The following is a 17,748-nucleotide window of genomic DNA, read 5'->3' on the forward strand; positions in this document are numbered from 1 at the left end:
TTGTGTGAAGGAGCTGCAGGAATTGTGGAAGGGGGACTCAATCCAAGATATTTTATTTTATTTTTTATTTTATTTTACTTTTTTTTTAAGAGAGAGAGAATGTGTGGGTGAGCAGGGAAGGTGTGTGGGGATGTGGGGAGGGAGAGAGAGAATCCCAAGCAGGCTCCACACCTAGTGTGGAGCCTGATGTGGGGCTGGATATCATGACCATGAGATCATGACCTGAGCCAAAATCAAGAGTTGGATGCTTCACCAACTGGACCACCCAGGTGCTCCTAAGAGAGACAATTTAGAGTTTGTATGGGATTGCTTGAATCATCAAGGTATCAACATTATCAAGTTCAGCCTTTCCCAGTATGGTTCCTTGCCTAAAGCGTAGAACACAGAAAAATGATTTTAGGAACTGTTTTCTCAAGATTGATATGACTAATATTATTCTAGATGCACTGAAGAGCAGCCAAATTATTACATACCTTGTGGATGCTTTAGGCAACGTTTGTCAAAGTAGTACTGGGACCACATTCAGCCCACTGCCTGTTCTTGCGTTTATGTATCGTCTGTGGCAGCACTCATGCTACAGCAGGAGAGTTGAGTAGTTGGAACAGAGAACGTATGGCCCACTGTTCTGTGTTCTTTTACGAGGTGATCAGGTGCTGCCACCAGAGGAGCCACATGAGAAAGACACCAGAGTGCTCAAGAGGCAGAAGACAGGAGTGGGTGAAGTGCTTAGGTCACTGCCTTACTAGGTTTCTGCTGGAAAGGCAAAGCAGAATGAACAGTTTAGGATTGGTTAGTTTGATGGCTCTAGAGTGCGTAGTTTACATATCAGAAGAATGTTTCCAGTTGGGCCCTTCGTTTTCTCTAAGAATTGGCTAGTTCTTGGGGCGCCTGGGTGGCGCAGTCGGTTAAGCGTCCGACTTCAGCCAGGTCACGATCTCGCGGTCCGTGAGTTCGAGCCCTGCGTCAGGCTCTGGGCTGATGGCTCAGAGCCTGGAGCCTGTTTCCGATTCTGTGTCTCCCTCTCTCTCTGCCCCTCCCCCGTTCATGCTCTGTCTCTGTCTGTCCCAAAAATAAATAAAAACGTTGAAAAAAAAAATTAAAAAAAAAAAAAGAATTGGCTAGTTCCGGGATTGGCATCCAGAAAATACATCCAGAAAAGTTTTTTTAAGGTGTCAAAACATTGCAATATGCATAAAATTAAAAATATATACAATATACCGACAAAGTCTAAAATATGTTCTGTCTGGCTCTGTAATAAAGTTTGCCACTGCATGCTTTAGGGCAGTAGATCTTCATTAGGTCTTCATTTTTTAGTGAACCCCTGTTGAAAAAGGCTGACCTAGTACATCTGGGTCACCAGATGACCAACTTAGAATGAAATCGCCAACTTAGAATTGAGCTGGGATTGTGTCCCTTCCAAGAATGCCAAGTTCTCAGATATGTACAGCCAGCGAGTAGTTATTTATTACATAGAGGATGCTAGCCTTCACCGAAGACTATAATTGAGATTAAACATATCTGAAAGAATCTAGAGCAAAAGGAAGGAAATGTGGTTGCAACTTCTCCAGAATGCCGCTCAGTTGATGCCCTGACCTATGAATTTGAATCCAGCTCAGAATAGAGTTCCCTTGAAGGAACCCCTCGTGGCCATGGGTTTGTCAGAGCTGAGGGGAAACTCAAATATACACGCAATCCCCTTTCTCAGAAAGAGAGGGTTCATTCTCCAAATGAACGCTAATGCGGTGATGGTAGTCCCAACCATCAGTATTTGAGACCCCCTTTGACCCACCCTGCATACACAGAACCCCTTATTTTGCCTTTTCCCATTGGAGCCTGTGTACCTGGCACCATGGACAAAGTTGATGTGGGCTGTTTAGAGATACAATCTCAACTGGGGCTTCGTGTGCAGATATTTACCAGTCCTGTGCCTCAGTGGCCCCACCATTGCCTTTCTCTGGGGCATTGTTTAATCATAAGAAACTATCCTTTGAGAAAGCTTTTACCCTTGCCCTGACATCCCTTTTAGCTAGAGCATTACCCTTGGAAAGTTCCTAAACTTAAAGTTGTGGTTGTCATTTCTGAAGTCTGTGCCCCTAAGCACATCTGCTATGTGATTCTTATTTTTCCTGTGCATTTGGATGTTACAGGCCTTAAGTAACGTTTCTTTCTCTCATAATTTTTTTCTGCAATAATGGGATATGCCTCTGGTGCTTCCTTTTCCTTGCTAGTTCCCCTGTGCCTTAGAAAGTCCTAGCTAAGGCTTTGACAGTTTAACCTTCTTCTTTAGTTAGTTCCTTTCCTTCTCTACCCCATGGAAGGCTGGCGATGTTTACTGGACTGAGTGCTCTCTTTTCTCCTTTTTGATTTCTGGCCTAGACAGGAGTGATACTCAATATTTAACCTTCAGTATAGCACAGGCACCAACCAATCAAAAGAGATTCTAACTAATTGATGCATAAGGGTGTGTTGTTATGAACCAGTGCATTGTTGCTGAATATCAGTCCAGCCCTAGACACTGGCTTTTAAAAAATTTATGCTTATATATATTTTTTTTCTTCTGGGAGCCCTTACAGTGAAACATGAAAAGTCCGTGTGTTCTAGTCAATAAGATCATCTATTTTCAAGCAAATCCCCATCCAACTTCTTAACCCTGAGTTGGTTAACCTCATCTAGGAAATATTATCTCAGCTGACCAACATCTAAAGTAGTCCAGGATTCCGTCTTTTGTTGTCTTTTCCAGGTCCCTGTTAATATGTTTTATTTGTTCCTCTCATTTCCTTAGAGGCCAGATTTAACACAATTTTGAGCCACAATACCTGCCCTCAGTGGTGTGCTGGAGCTGGCTCACGTAGGCTCACAAGAAGCTTCATTGTGCACATCTCTTCCCAAGTCCATGTTCAGTGATATTGGCTTCAAATCAGCCATGGAGGGAGTATTCAGAAATCGGCAAACACTACAAATAAGGCTATTACTTTTTTTTTTCTTTCTGGAGAGTGGGTTGTTACACATTAACCATCACAATACTGCATCCCCAACTATAATAACTAAGTGACCTTGAAACTCACCCCCAGTTAATGCTGTGAGTATTTACGTTGGTCTTTATTAAAGTTGTCTATTTTTATTCTGAAACCCTTTATATAACTGTCCCCACGCTCAAGAGTTTTTCCCTAATTCCTCTTACAAGCAGAGACCATCTTCATCTGAGCATTGTTATTGAGCATTTTGTATATCTAGGCTCCCTTTAGGGAAACACTACTGGTCAGACTACGCCCTTGCTCTCTTGTTCTGTGGAATTTCTTTGGACTAGAACGATCCTTTTGCGCATAGAACAAGTAAAACATCCCTTCACCTTTCTGAATCCTGTCTTTTGGAGCCACTTGACCCTGGAACATCTGTTTTTCCCTTTTATATCTGTCCATTGGCCCCAAGATTTTCTTTTCTTATTTGGTTTGGTTTATGTATTCCTCTAAGATCTCCTAAGGAAAGCTTTTCTTCCTTTCTCTGAGAGCTCCTGATATGATAATAAAATAATGCGTATTTTTAAAGCAAATTAGGGGTCCCTGGGTGGCTCAGTCAGTTAAGCATCTGACTCTTAATTTTGGCTCAGGTCATGATCTCACAACAGTAAGATCAAGCCCTGCATCGGGCTCCACGCTGGGCATGGGGCCTGCTTGGGATTCTCTCCCTCCCTTTCCCTTTGTCTCACTCCTGCTCTCTTTCTCTCAAAAAATAAAACAAAATTAAAAATTAAAAACAACAACAACTTAAGTTTCTTTTCTGCTCAAACTTGATTCTTTGGGACTATTCAGATATAGGCCTTTTTTTGAGGCTTTTTTTCAATTCCTTAATCCAAGAAGATACTGTGTCTTTCATGAAATAAAAATGTCCATTGATAAAATCTACCATCTTGGGAATCTAATGTATAACATGGTGATTATGGTTAGTAATACTGTGTCATACATTTGACAGTTGCTAAGAAAGTAGATCTTAAATGTTCTTATTATGAAAAAGAAGCGGTAATTATGTGACACGTCAGAGGTGTTAGCTAGCAGTATAGTGGTAAACATTTTGCAGTATATCTAGTATACCAAATCAAGGCATCATACACCTTCAACTTGCACAATGTTGTATGTCAATTTTGTGTCAGTAAACCTGGAACAAAGTAAACTCCACTGTCCCTCTGTAGATGAAGGCAAAGTCTGGGTCTTTAAAACCTGAAGCCATGGTCAAAACTTATATAATTAATAAATCTAGAGCCAACCAGTATTATGACCCAGAGGACAACCACTGGAAACATATAACATGCTGCATAATCTTGGAAGTCGCCCCTCCCCACTTCTCACACTTGGCTCTGAACACAATTCAAAATAGCATAAAAGAGCTAATTCCTAGAATGCAATTCACCTCTTTTCTCCTAGTCATCTTTCAAGCGTAAACTTAAATATCACCTCTATAAAGACTTCTCTGACTCCCAGTGGCAGAGTCTTCCTTGTGTACTTTCTCCATTCTGTTTTATTACACTTGTATTGTGTAATAACTCTTTTGTTCTTCCACAATACTAGTAAGTCATCTTAGATCAGACACCTTTTATTCTTCTTTATATTCCCAGAACTTAGGACAAGACATAGCTGGAACTTCATAATGTTTGATTAGTGATAGAATGCAACATTTTTTTCTAGCATTTACAAGTTTACTTAAAAAATTAAGAAGTGTCATGGAGAAACTAATGTCATTGGATTCAGTGTTCCATTTGAGAGCTATTGATCTTTTCTCTCTGGTCCAGAGTAGAACAAACTAACGGTAGTTATGCTATCATCGAGAGGAGTCTTGGTTTTCTTGTCCCTCTCTAGTGGGCCAAAAATGTGCTTTGAGTTTTACAACCCGATGGTGATGGGAGATAGATGCGGAGTAGCATCTTGCTTCGGTGATGCAGTGACTTAGCCTAATCGATTAGCACACCCATTCTTTTATGGCCTATTGAAATGAATTTACGACTTCAGAAAATCTGGATTTCACTCTTGGCTGTGCCATTTAACACTTATGTGTCATCTAATCTTGGTGGGGTCTGGATCCATATCCAAGAGTTAACTTGAGGATCGTACAGGAGATGTTGTAAACATTTATTCTCTAGAAATCAGTGTTTTTGTGTGACTGACTATTGCTAGAGTCAGGGGGAACTAACTGTAGATGTGGACCCTGAATAATGCAGAAACTCCATGTAATTATGAGACATGTGCCATTTCTCCTCTGACATTTCAGGATATTCATCTTTCTCAACACAAAAACAGTTAACCTGGAAATGGCCATGCTTCATGGCTCATCCTGAAGTGAGTTTTTTTTTTTTCTTTTTCAAAAGTTTGATACAATTTCACAAGCTTCTCTGCGTCTAAGACCACACAGGCTTTTTTTCCCCCCTCCAAGTTCCCCTCTCAAATAAAATACTTCAATCTCTTTCTTGTGATTGTGTAACTCAGAAATGTCTAAAGCTATAAGCTTCAAACTTTGCAAGGTTGTCATCTTTACTGTGAAAGAAAAAAACAAGGAAAATTTGAAGGAGAAAACTTCCACTGTTTTTTTTTCTTTTAAGTTAAATATAAAAAATAACATGGAGTTGTTATTTACATGTTTTCATTCTCCTTGCTAATAACATCATTGTATTGCCTGAGGAGATCCCATATCACCATCCTATTGACATACAGGATAAAGACATACTCCTATTCTAATCAAGGATGATACATAAAGTTTGTTCTAGTCTTGCAAGCCATAAATGTTTCTCATCTTCTGTTAGACTAATTTGTATCCAGGTCTAATATCAAAGTCAATTATGGTAAGTAAGAGAGGTGGTTGTCTTCAGGGTACCTTGCCACCCCAGAATCCTCCCCTATTTTAGCACAAATGAAATTCTAACTTCAGATTTTCCTTTATCTAAGCAGCTATACTTTTTGCAAAAAGACAAATAGTGGGTCTTACCTGTGGACCACTCTGAGCTAATAAAGAATCTGAAAATATATTTAAAATTTTTTTTAATGTTTGTTTATTTTCATGAGAGAGAGAGAGTACAAGTGAAAGAGGGACAGAGAGAGAGAGAGGGAGGAAGACAAAGAATCTGAGCTGTCAGCTCAGAGCCCAATGTAGGGCTCGAACCCATGAACTGTAAGATCATGACCTGAGCTGAAGTCAACACTTAACTGACTGAGCCACCCAGGTGCCCCTGAAAAGAATTTTTGAAGCGAGTTGGAGCAGGTTGTATATATATGTAGACTGTGTGTATAAAGATTAGCAAAAAGGGGGCTTAGAAGGTAGAACGAAGAGGATGAAGAGGTTACCATTTAATTGACCTATTTTATATATGAAGGAAGGAACATGCATGAAAACCTTTGTGAGTAACTTGTTCTGTGAGTGTTCTACAAGATGAACAAACATTTATAATAAATTTTAACTTGATAAACAAGTGATATCTTACAATATGAGTAGTACATGATACAGAATATCACATGATCACCACTGAGCCAATCGTTCTTCTCTCTCTCTCACTGTGGGATTGTGGGTGATCATCTCACATGCTTGGATGCTTGGTCTCAGGCCTCAGTGTTTGGTGATTTTTCAGAACGTTGGAAGTTGCCGACAACTGGTTACTAGTGTATTTTTTGTCACTTCAAAGCACCTATGAACAGTCCTATGCTTTTCTGTACAAGAGTAAGCTTAGGAATGCTTTGCTTCATTCTAGGTAAGGCTTCCTGCAGACCTTTCTTCTGCTGCCTTATTGCCAGTCATATTAAATACAGTATGTGACAAAAATTTATTTTTTTATTTTATTTTTTATTTTTTAAAAGTTACATCCAAATTAGCATATAGTGCAACAATGATTTCAGGAGTAGATTCTTTAATGCCCCTTACCCATTTAGCTCATCCCCTCCTCCCACAACCCCTCCAGCAATCCTCAGTTTTTTCTCCATATTTATGAGTCTCTTCTGTTTTGTCCCCCTCCCTGTTTTTGTATTATTTTTGTTTCCCTTCCCTTATGTTCATCTGTTTTGTATGACAAGAGTTTATTAATACCGTACTGTTGTCAACATCCATGTGAGTGTATACAGTAGCCCCCACGCAAAAAAAGATTCCATTGAGCCAATAGATAGCAGTGATTCCATTAGTGATAGTGAAAGTCGTCGTATACAGTATGCCTCCCTCACACCAGCCACAAAGGTTTTTAAAGGTCAGTGCAGGTTAATTTATTTTTCATTATATTTTGTATTTTCTTTATTTTGTATTATATTACACTATTGTAATCATTTTTATATGAATATTTTTGCATTGTGGAACGAATCATCTGAGTTTCGATTGCTTCTTATGGGGCAATTCACTTTGATAGACAAGTGCTTTGGATTACAGCATGTTTCCAGAACGAATTATGCTCACAAACTAAGGTTTTACTGAACTTAGCTGCAGTTCACTTATAAGGAATGAGAACTTCAGAGGGCAGCCTCAGAGTATAGGGAAGAGCCTGGAATAGACAAAGCAACATGGAATGTGAGACGAAGAACAGAGAGATACCCGGAAGACTTACATCTTTGTCTTTGTCCAAGAGTGACAAACATGTGAGGCATGGCAAGTTTGACTAGCTGAGGTTTCCTATGGAATGATGCCCAGTGTCCTTACCAGATTTAGTTAGCAGCCACATCTCCATGTACCAAAGACAGAGGAGATAGAGGTCCAGATGGCCAGTGAACCTCCAGGTACTCTTTTGCCTAGATTTCCTCACCAAGAGCAATTCACAGTTTGTATTGGCTAGGGAAAAAAAAAAAAACAAGAAAGAAATTTAAAAACAAAAGATCTAGTGTTGTTGCAAAAGACGTGACTTACAAATTCTGCAATTTGACAATAAGTTTCATATATTAAAATAAATAAACAAACAAAAAAATTTTTAATAGAATTCTATGTATGGGGAACTCAGAGTTGAAAAAGAATGTTGGGTATTTGGGCTGCAGGAAACTTGCTCAAGTCATATTAGTAGTGGACGTTTCTTGAAAGGGCACATGTGACAGTAGAGAAGACAGTATGCTCATGGGAATCCACATTCCTAGGTAGTGCTAAGAACTAGAGTCCTCTCTAGTGTTCCCCTGGGAGTAAGAATCTACAGTTCTGCCCTAACACCGTTAACAAGTGTCCGGTACTTTCTGTTTATGCTTCTCCTTGTGTCTTTTCTCATTGCCCATCAACTCTTGGGATATCCAAAGTGACTAGACAGATTCTGGAGCTAAAATACCTAGTTAAAATACCTAATTCTATTCCTTACTAATTGTGCATGTTACCCAACCTCAGTCTTCTCATCTGTAAAATGGAGGCAATAGTGATACCTCATTGGTTGTTTTAAGAACTAATGAGTTTATATTCTAAAGCCCTATTGCTAATATATTCTATCTATTTTCCCCTCTTCTAACTCTGGAGAAAGATACTAGATTTCCTAGAAAATTGTATTACCTCTATTATGTAGGGTTTGTTTTTTTTTTCTGAGAGTATCAGATGGGTGGTGACCAGTGACTGGCCACACTTGGGTCAGGTTTCTGTGATGTCCAATCCATGGCCAACCCTTGTTTATAAAACACCCTATGACCATTTTCATTAGGAAAAGGCTGTGGGTAGACAATTTTCCTTAGAAGGGATTGTGAGTGTGGCAAGCTCTGACTGGCAAGCCCATTTTGGGAAGAATTAGTGTAAAAAGGATGCTTTATCTAATTAACTAAATCTGTCCATCATGGTGCTATTAAAGTCTCTGACCCTTCTTTCTTTCTAACTCATGTAATTAGTTCAATTATGTGTTTCTTCAATTATTATAATTATGTATTTTTTATTGAAGACATTCTTAGATGGTATGATGTTGACAAAATGATCTTTAAGCTTCCTTTCCATCTTGATAATTCAGTTAGGATGTCTTTACAATGATTCCTGTTAGTTTGGAGGGCAAGGGCCTTGTCTTCTTCTTTATGGCTACATTCCCAGCATTAGAATAGTGCCTGACATGTGATAAGTGCTCAATAAATATTAGTTGAATGAATGTATAAAAAGAAGATTTGGAAGAGGGAAAATGGTCAGGCAGAGTGATACTGGGCATACATTTTATGGTCTTTCTCTAATGTTTAATGTCTAATGTTTTTCTATTATAAGATAGAAAATTATCCATCATTCATTTTTTACTGGTGTATTTTCCTTACTGGACCAAAATAAACCTTCTGGAGGTCAGTTCAATAAGCTAAGCCAGGCACTGAACAGGCAGGAATAGAGGATGGAGATGTTTACACCCAGAAGTTGAACTGGTGTATTGCTGATAACTAGAAAAAGCATCACCGAAGTCACTCTGCTGTTGCCATGGATACTATCTTGGGTGCTCTGAGATGTCATTACATAGTGGAAAGAGTCATGCAGAGTTGGGCTCAAATCCCAGGTCTGCTCTTCTTTGGCTGTATGTCCTTGAACAAGTTATTTAAACTCTAGAGCCTCAATTTTCTTATTTGTAATAAAATGCAGAGTTGGATTGAAGATGATAATGGTGGTTACCATGTAGTAAACATTTTCCATTACCCAGCACTAATCCTTCTCAATTATTCTATAAGGTAGGTGTTGTTATTCCTATTGATAGATGAGACACCCAAGGTACAGAGAGGCAAACTAATTCGTCAAGGTCATAACAACTGATAATAGGTGGAGCTAAGATTTAAACCTGGGTTTGGCTTTTGCCTCATACGTTGAATAGAGATAATTTATGTAATGTACCTGGCCCATACGGGCATTTAATAAGTGGGAATGTTAAGATTACTTCTCAGTATATACTGCCCTCGGGACTTTCTCATCCTCAGTGTTTCTTCCCATGTCAGATTTAAACACCCTCCTTTCCACCTCACCCCATTTGTTTACACAAACTCATGAACTTCAAAGACCTTGTAAATGAAGTAGACAAGAAGTGTCTACTTTTTAGACACTGCCGGGAAAGGACAGTCCATTTCCTTGGTTTAAGAGTCATTTAGGGGTTCACATGTATCTTATAGTGGTGTGCTCAGATCCCCAACAACTGGGTAAAAATGGGTCAAGTAGGCCTTTATCCCTAAGTAAACACAGAAAAGTGGGTGTTCAAACCTTTCTCCCACTCACCATCGTGCATCAGCATTGCCTTTTCAAGTGTTCTGTGCTATAGCCAGGAAAGATTCTTTATAAAACCAAATTTGATTCTGTTCTCTGGATCAAAGAAATGATTACACCCTGGAGGGCTAAAACTATTATACATGAGGAAAGAGAAGAAGAGGGTAAACGCTGAGATGGGGAATAATTACTGCCAAAGGTGAAGGAGATTGACTGGGAGCATGATACCTGTATAATTGAGGCAAAGTGAATATAAAATCTGTGCTTGTTTCCAGCATGCACATTCAGAGGTCCTTGGCGACTGGCGTGTACAGCAGGTGGGGTGCTTAAATGTTTGCTTCTCTTGGATGTTTGCTTTTATAATCTGCTTTTATAAGGCCTATTTAAGGAGTCCACTTTACTGCTGGCAGGGGAGTGGAGCACAATAAAGCTATATTTAAGAAACAATCCCAGTTATCTTAAGTTTCTTATGGCATTCTTTGAGTGTTAAATCTGCAGACGAAGGTAATGTGCAACTCTCTCCCGACCTTAAAAAGAATTTCTGGTTATGGTTGGGTTTCCCAACAGAAGCTCAGATGGTGGGGTGAGCGGCATGGGACACCAGAGAACCTGACCTGGATCTATCTACATGCGTAATTTTCTGCCTCTGTGCTTTCTGTTCTTTATTGGGAGCTGGAGTTTGTTTTCTGACTGCTCTAGGAACTTATTTCAGGGTCTCCTTCTGGACTCTGGGGAGAACTGTGTATCCCAGCCAACAAACTGTATTTGACAACTAAAGGGCATATCAGGGTTCTAGTTGAAGAAATTCTGTCTCAGATCTTGGCTTCTTTACCTACCTTCACTTTCTAGATTGTCAGTTTCATTTCCATGATGAGACTATGCTCAGTCTGTGTGTGATACGGCTTATCAAAGGGAGTATGCCATTCTCTGTGAAGTTTAGAGCTCAGCCTGGTGTTCCTGATCCCCTTTCCTCCCTCTTCTCTTTTTCCTCTTCCTGAAAGTCCTGTTTCTCCCCCTCTCCATCCGCTTCCTCCTCTTTCTCTTCTTCCGCTTCTTTCCTTGGTGTCCTTGCCCACACTTTTATTTCTTATCTATTCTACTTTCTTCACTTCATTTGTTACTTCACCTTGATTTTTTCCTCCATATCTCAAGCCTAACTCATCTTCTGTAGTTTTGTCCTGCATGTCTGTTCCTTCCCCCTCTATGATATTTTCCATTTTCTCAAAGTAATATTATTTATCACATTTTCAAAAGAACATGCATCATTCATGGTCATGAAACCCCCAGGGGACAGAAGCAGAAGTGAAAAGCTCTGTTCCTCAACACACAGATGGACTGACAAGAGGGGAGGACTAGCTCCGGTACCCCAGACAAACTAGCCTGGGCTGAGTGCTCCCCAGTCTCCTCTGGATGCTTCTGTGGGTCCCACTCAACAGGAGACATTCACCTGTCTGACCCTTTAGAGCAAAACTTTGAATTGATTTGTCTGCTGGTTTTTGTTCCCACCCCCAGTAAGTCTGTAATTATTTGCTCTTGAGGACAAGCATTAATATTGTTAAAAGTTCTTGCCCACTCACCATGCTCAGAAACATAACGGGAGTGGCAGCAGAGACAACACTGCAAATCGTTGAGGAAAGCTTTGATTCTGAGAAAAGCAGAAAATCGGTGGTGGGAGCCAGACAGAATGAGCACTGGTCAGCAAAAGAAGAAAAAAAAAAACCATGGGGTGCAGACCTCATGAAAGGTACCATGAAAAGTACTGCAGCCAGAATGAGTAAAGAGGTAGGAGCAAAACCCGTGTGGCTGGTGAGGGACTGACACAGATGGGCAGAGCAGGAAGGGGAAGATTGGTGGGCAAGAGGGCCAAGTTTGGAGACCTATGATATACTTAGAAGTGCACTTCCCAGTCCTCCTTCAAAGAAGAAATTGTTGCCCCGCTGCAGGGAACGCTCTCTGCAGACAGCTTTCAGCTCTCAGTCCATTAAGGGATTGGATTAGCTGCAGAGAGCCTCTTGTCAAAGGCCACATCTTCCTGAAGTGACCTACATCTAAAGACTGATAGAAGTGGGAGGAAAAAGGCTCAGCCACTTCAGGCCAATGCAGGACAACTCTGTTGGGGCATTTTAGCACCAGAGTTCTTCATGAGATTGGCCAAGGCTGTCTTTTGGGTTTGTGTTGTAGCTCAGCTTCTCCCTCTACCCAGTCTTCTTTCTTTTTTTCTCCCACAGGTACTTCCCTAGTCAGTATCCTCCATACTGACCTCCATCCTAGTCTGCTTCCCAGAGAACTCAGCCAGTGGTGGTTGGTGCCCGGGGGTCCAAGAAAGCAAGTATTAAGATGGAATTTTGGAGCCAGATGACTATTTCCCATTTGGTAAGGAGAATTCCCTCAATAAAAGAGCACAGATAGCTTCTGGCACAAGGAGGAAGTTCAGTTATTCAAAGTTTCACTAGGGTGGGGTGGTATACCAGTGGAAAGGAATGCTATGTATTAAGGGTTGGAGAAATTGTAAACAGAATAACAATGGAATTGAGTGGCTATTGCTAAGCTTAGTTGACCCACTAAACTACAGGGTAGCAAACCATGACCCATTGATGAAATTCTGCCCATTGCTTCTTTTTATAAAGTTTGATTAGAATACATCCATACTCATCCTGTGTATTGTTTATAACTGTGCTTTTACTACAAAGGCAAGTTGAATAGTTGTGGTAGCAATTTTCTGGCCTCATAGCCTAAAATGATTGGTGCTATGTGCTATCTATCCCTATAAAGAAAAAGTTTGCTGACCACTGCTCAAGTAAAAGAAAAAAAAAAGAGAGAGAGAGTTAGAATGATTAACAAGAAACTGGGAAACCAAACGTGAAACCCACAAGACCTTTTTGACACACTACAAAGAGGCTGTCATCTCAGGTGGTGGGAGGGCAGAGAGAGCTATGGGGCCAAACCAGGACTTACTCAGCGTAGTAACGGAGCTCCAAAGAAGGTTAAACTCCCTGTCAAGGGGGCTCTATTGAGTTCAGGGCTCTGGTTAGGAAAGAAGAGGACACTAACACATTGGATAGGGATAGCTGGATATCAGTATGATAATAATCTTAAACTTCTAGGTTCTTCTGAACTCTTTGAGCCTATGGAAGTAGCCCAACAATCCCCACTAAGAGCTAACAAATTCCCTTGCTTGCTTGAAGAAAATGCAAAGACCTGTCCCTTGAGAAACAATGTATACTCCCATCAGGATCTGCCTCATCTCCCCTCTTGGCCCCTAGACCTATAACTCACAGCCAGAAGTGTTCAGGGCCTGCAAGGGAAGGAGAGACTATACTTTTTTTTATATGTAATTTATTGTCAAATTGGTTTCCATACAACACCCAGTGCTCATCCCAACAGGTGCCCTCCTCAATGCCCATCACCCATTTTCCCCTCTCCCCCACCCCTCATCAACCCTCAGTTTGTTCTCAGTATTTAAGAGTCTCTTATGGTTTGCCTCCTTCCCTCTCTGTAACTTTTTTCCCCCTTTCCCCTCCCCCCTGGTCTTCTGTTAAGTTTCTCAGGATCCACATATGAGTGAAAACATATGGTATCTGTCTTTCTCTGCCTGACTTATTTCACTTAGCATAACACTCTCCAGTTCCATCCACATTGCTACAAATGGCCAGATTTCATTCTTTCTCATTGCCAGGTAGTAGTCCATTGTATATATAAACCACATCTTCTTTATCCATTCGTCAATTGATGGACATTTAGGCTCTTTCCATAATTTGGCTATTGTTGAAAGTGCTGCTATAAACACTGGGGTACAGGTGCCCCTATGCTTCAGCACTCCTGTATCCCTTGGGTAAATTCCTAGCAGTGCTATTGCTGTGTCATAGGGTAGATCTATTTTTAATTTTTTGAGGAACCTCCACACTGTTTTCCAGAGTGGCTGCACCAGTTTGCATTCCCACCAACAGTGCAAGAGGGTTCCTGTTTTCTCCAAATCCTCTCCAGCATTTATAGTGGAGAGACTATACTTTTAAGGGAGCTTCAGAATTAGCCAGAAAATACTTGCAGGAGCTGGGAGAGTATATGTAGGACTGGATTCCTAGGGCAAGGGGACTAAAATATATGGGTAGATAAGGGGGATTTTTATTTGAATTAGGAGTATTCTTCAGAGACACAGGATTAAATACCCTACCAAAGACTCCAGAGATATGGCAGACTTTTTACAAAGTCTGGAAGCATTAAAAATTAGTAGCCCACACTGAGTAAGGCTGAAATGGCAGAATTTCCATGGAAAAAGATGGAGGAAATTATCCAAAGACTCCGGGAAATAGCATGCTAAAATGGATGTACTATGTAAAGCTAAAAACCTTACCAGATGATTATGTGCCATGGAAAGACCCAGAAGATTTACCAAGGCCCCAGGGAAAGTTCTGATGAGAGGGTCAACAGCATCAAGAAGTCCTGTGATGCCTCTCCTTTATAGGCCATGGCTAATGATAGGAGAAACTATTACAGAACAAAGCTCCCTGATAGCAATGGTCTGATTGGATTCCTAACACAATCGAGGCCAGCTAGCAGCACGTAACTGTCAGAAGCTGGGTGGATATAATTTTCATAAAGAACTGCAAGGTTGAAATGGCAGCCAAGAAGATGTGATCTATAGAGAGTTGTGAATTGTTAACAGACTGTGGTATCCCTAGGGGCAGGATAGATGTGTATGCCCCAAAGATATTATTCAATTTGTATCATCAGAGGACATCAAGGATGGATCATCAAGAGGCTGAGGGAAGTCATCCCAATAAAAAGTCATGGTTCTTGCCCATTTTCTGGATCTGAGCCAGTTTTTGGATCTCTAACTTGTTTAAAGGGGAAACAAAGCCTCTGGAACAAAAGACTACAACATCATGGCAATGTATGCAGTAATGATTCTTCCAGTTCGTCCCCAAAAAAGATGTATAACAGTTTACTCAGGGCATTGTGAAAAGGGAATACTGTGTCAAGGACTGTTGGACATAGTGTTGAAGTTAACATTGACATCTGAAGACATGAAATATTTTTGTAGTTCTCTTAAAATAGAGACTTATGGGGTCAGGGTAAAACATGGACTTTGACAGAGGTCTAGCTTATTGTATGTTTCTTGGTTTGTGAATCACCCTGTGGTAATTTTCCCAGTCCCCCAAACTATAATTGGACTAGAAATACTTGGTAATTGGTACAACCTCCTCATTGTGTTTTTGACCAGTGGGGTAAGAACTATCTATAATAATGGGGAAGCTCAAGTGCAAATGCCTAAACTTCCCTACCTTTGGACAAGATAGTAAGTTAAAAATTCTACATTCCAGGATTGGGTGGAATAGAAGTTAGTGCTACCATAAACAATACAAAGGAATCAGGAGTGGTGGTCCCCATCATATCTGCATTTACATTCCTAGTCTGCTACCTGTAGAAAAACCAGACTGATCCTACCACAAATTCAACCAAGTTGTAACCTCTATTACAACTGCCATGCCAAATGAGGTATCTCTTGCTAAAAGAGGCTAACATGGCCTCAAGTATACAAAATATGTCAATTGATTTGGTGAATGTTTGCTTTCCTATCCCTGTTTGGAAAAGAAAATCAGAAATTGTTTGCATTTCTGTGGATTGGACAGCAATATATATTTGCATTTTACCCCTAGGGCCATGTTATGTTTTCTGTTTTCTGTCATAATACAAACCAAAGAGATTTGGGTCATGTGGATACATCAAAGACCATCTCATTGATATACTATATCAAGGACATTAAGCTAATTTGCTTTAATAAGCAAGAACTAACTAGCATGTTGGAAATCTTGGTAAGACATGCTTTCAAGAAGGTGAAAGAGGGGCCTACAATATCAGTAAAATTTGTGTGAGTCCAATGATCAGGGGCATTTTAGGAGCTTCCCTCCAAAATTAATGCAAAAGATTGCATCTTGCTTCTCCCCATCACAAAGAAAAAAGCAAAGACCTATAAGTCTTTTATGATCCTGGAAGAAGTATATTTCACACCTGAGAATATTGCTTCATTCATATAGCAGGCGATACAAAGGCTGCCAGCTTTGAATAGGGCTCAGCACAGGAAAGGGTTCTTCAACAGGTCCAGGCTATGAGCCACGCAGCCTGCCACATAGGTCATATAATAAGACTTTATCATATTAGAAATATCAGTGATGGGAAAGATGTCCTGTGGAGTTTATGACAAGATGCAACAAGAGAATCAAAAGATAATTTGGATTTCTGGATTTAGGGCCATGCTATCTGCAGTGAAGAATTATATTACTTCTGAGAAACATCTTCTGATATGCTAACTTTCACCTTAAAATTTTAGAAAAAGAAGAGCATACTAAACCCAAAGGCAAACGGAAAGAAAGAAATAATAAAGACTAGAGTGGAAATAAATACAGAACAGAAAAGCAGTAGAGAAAATGAATACAATAGAAAGTTGGGTATTTGAAAAGATCAAGAAAATTGACTTATCTTTAGCTAGACTGACCAAGTTAAAAAAAGAAGACTAAATTTGCTAGAATCAGGAATGATATATGGGACATCACTACCAACCTCACAGAAGTAAAAAAAGCTTATAAGGGACTAGAATAAATAATTGTATACTAACAAGTTAAATAACCTAGATAAAATGGGTAAATTCCAAGAAATATAACAACTAATGACACTGAAGAAGAAGTAGAAAATATGAATAGACATAAAACAAGTAGTGAGATTAAGTTAGGAAAAAAAAAGCCAATTAAAGTCCAGGACCAGGTGGCTTCACTGCTGAATTCTAAAAAGTATTGAAAAAAGAATTAACAACAAACCTTCAAAAAAATATTCCAAAAAATTAGAAGAGGCAGGGATACTTCTCAACTCATTCTACAAGGCCAGCATTACCTTAATACAAAAATTATCTCAAAATGTAGGTGATACCTAAATTTAAGAGCTAAAACTGTAAAACTCTTAGAAGAAAATAGATGTCACTCATCGTGACCTTGGATTAGGCCGTGGTATCTAAGACATGACACCAAACAAAAGCTACCAAAAAAAATAGATATATTGGACCTCATTAAAATTAAAACAAAACAAAATATTTGTGCTTTAAAGGACACCATTGAGAAAGTGAAATTAATCCATATAATGGGAGAAAATATTTGCATATCATATATCTGGTAAGGGTTTAGTCTCTAGAATATATGAAGGACTTTTACAATTCAACAATTAAAAAACAACATGATTTAAAAGTAGGCAAAAAATTCGAGCAGAAATTTCACCAGTGAAATTGACCTATGGGTACATGAAATGATACTCAACATCATTAGTCATTCAAGAAATGCAATGGCTATAATAAAAAAGGTGGATAATAGCAAGTGTTGGTGAGATTGTGGGAAAATTAGAATCCTTCCATATTGCTTTTGGAAATGTAAAATGGTGCAACCACCTTGGAATATGGTCTAATGGTTCCTCATAAAGCTAAATTTAGAGTTACAAGATGACCCAGAAATTCCACTTATAGGTTCAATAAAAATTAAAACATGTGCCTTCACAAATACTAAAAACTAAACACAAAAATTAAAAACCACTGAGGTGTTCACTTTGAGAGGTTGAATTTTTGTGGTGTGTGAATTA

The 17,748-nt window shown here is 39.6% G+C and overlaps 1 long non-coding RNA gene across 1 annotated transcript in view; it reads left to right on the forward strand.

The window, feature by feature from the left end:
* LOC124510188 (uncharacterized) overlaps positions 1-17,748 on the forward strand; it is a 274,118-nt gene that overhangs the window by 192,663 nt on the left and 63,707 nt on the right. Inside the window, exon 4 of the long non-coding RNA XR_006961639.1 lies at positions 12,360-12,504. This is a non-coding gene — a long non-coding RNA (uncharacterized LOC124510188). The remainder of the gene's footprint in view (positions 1-12,359; positions 12,505-17,748) is intronic.

The sequence above is a fragment of the Lynx rufus genome, unplaced genomic scaffold, assembly GCF_022079265.1.
Source record: "Lynx rufus isolate CCGP_SWC_20201006 ecotype Redwood Valley unplaced genomic scaffold, mLynRuf1.p SCAF_15, whole genome shotgun sequence".
Classification (NCBI taxonomy): Eukaryota; Metazoa; Chordata; class Mammalia; order Carnivora; family Felidae; genus Lynx; species Lynx rufus.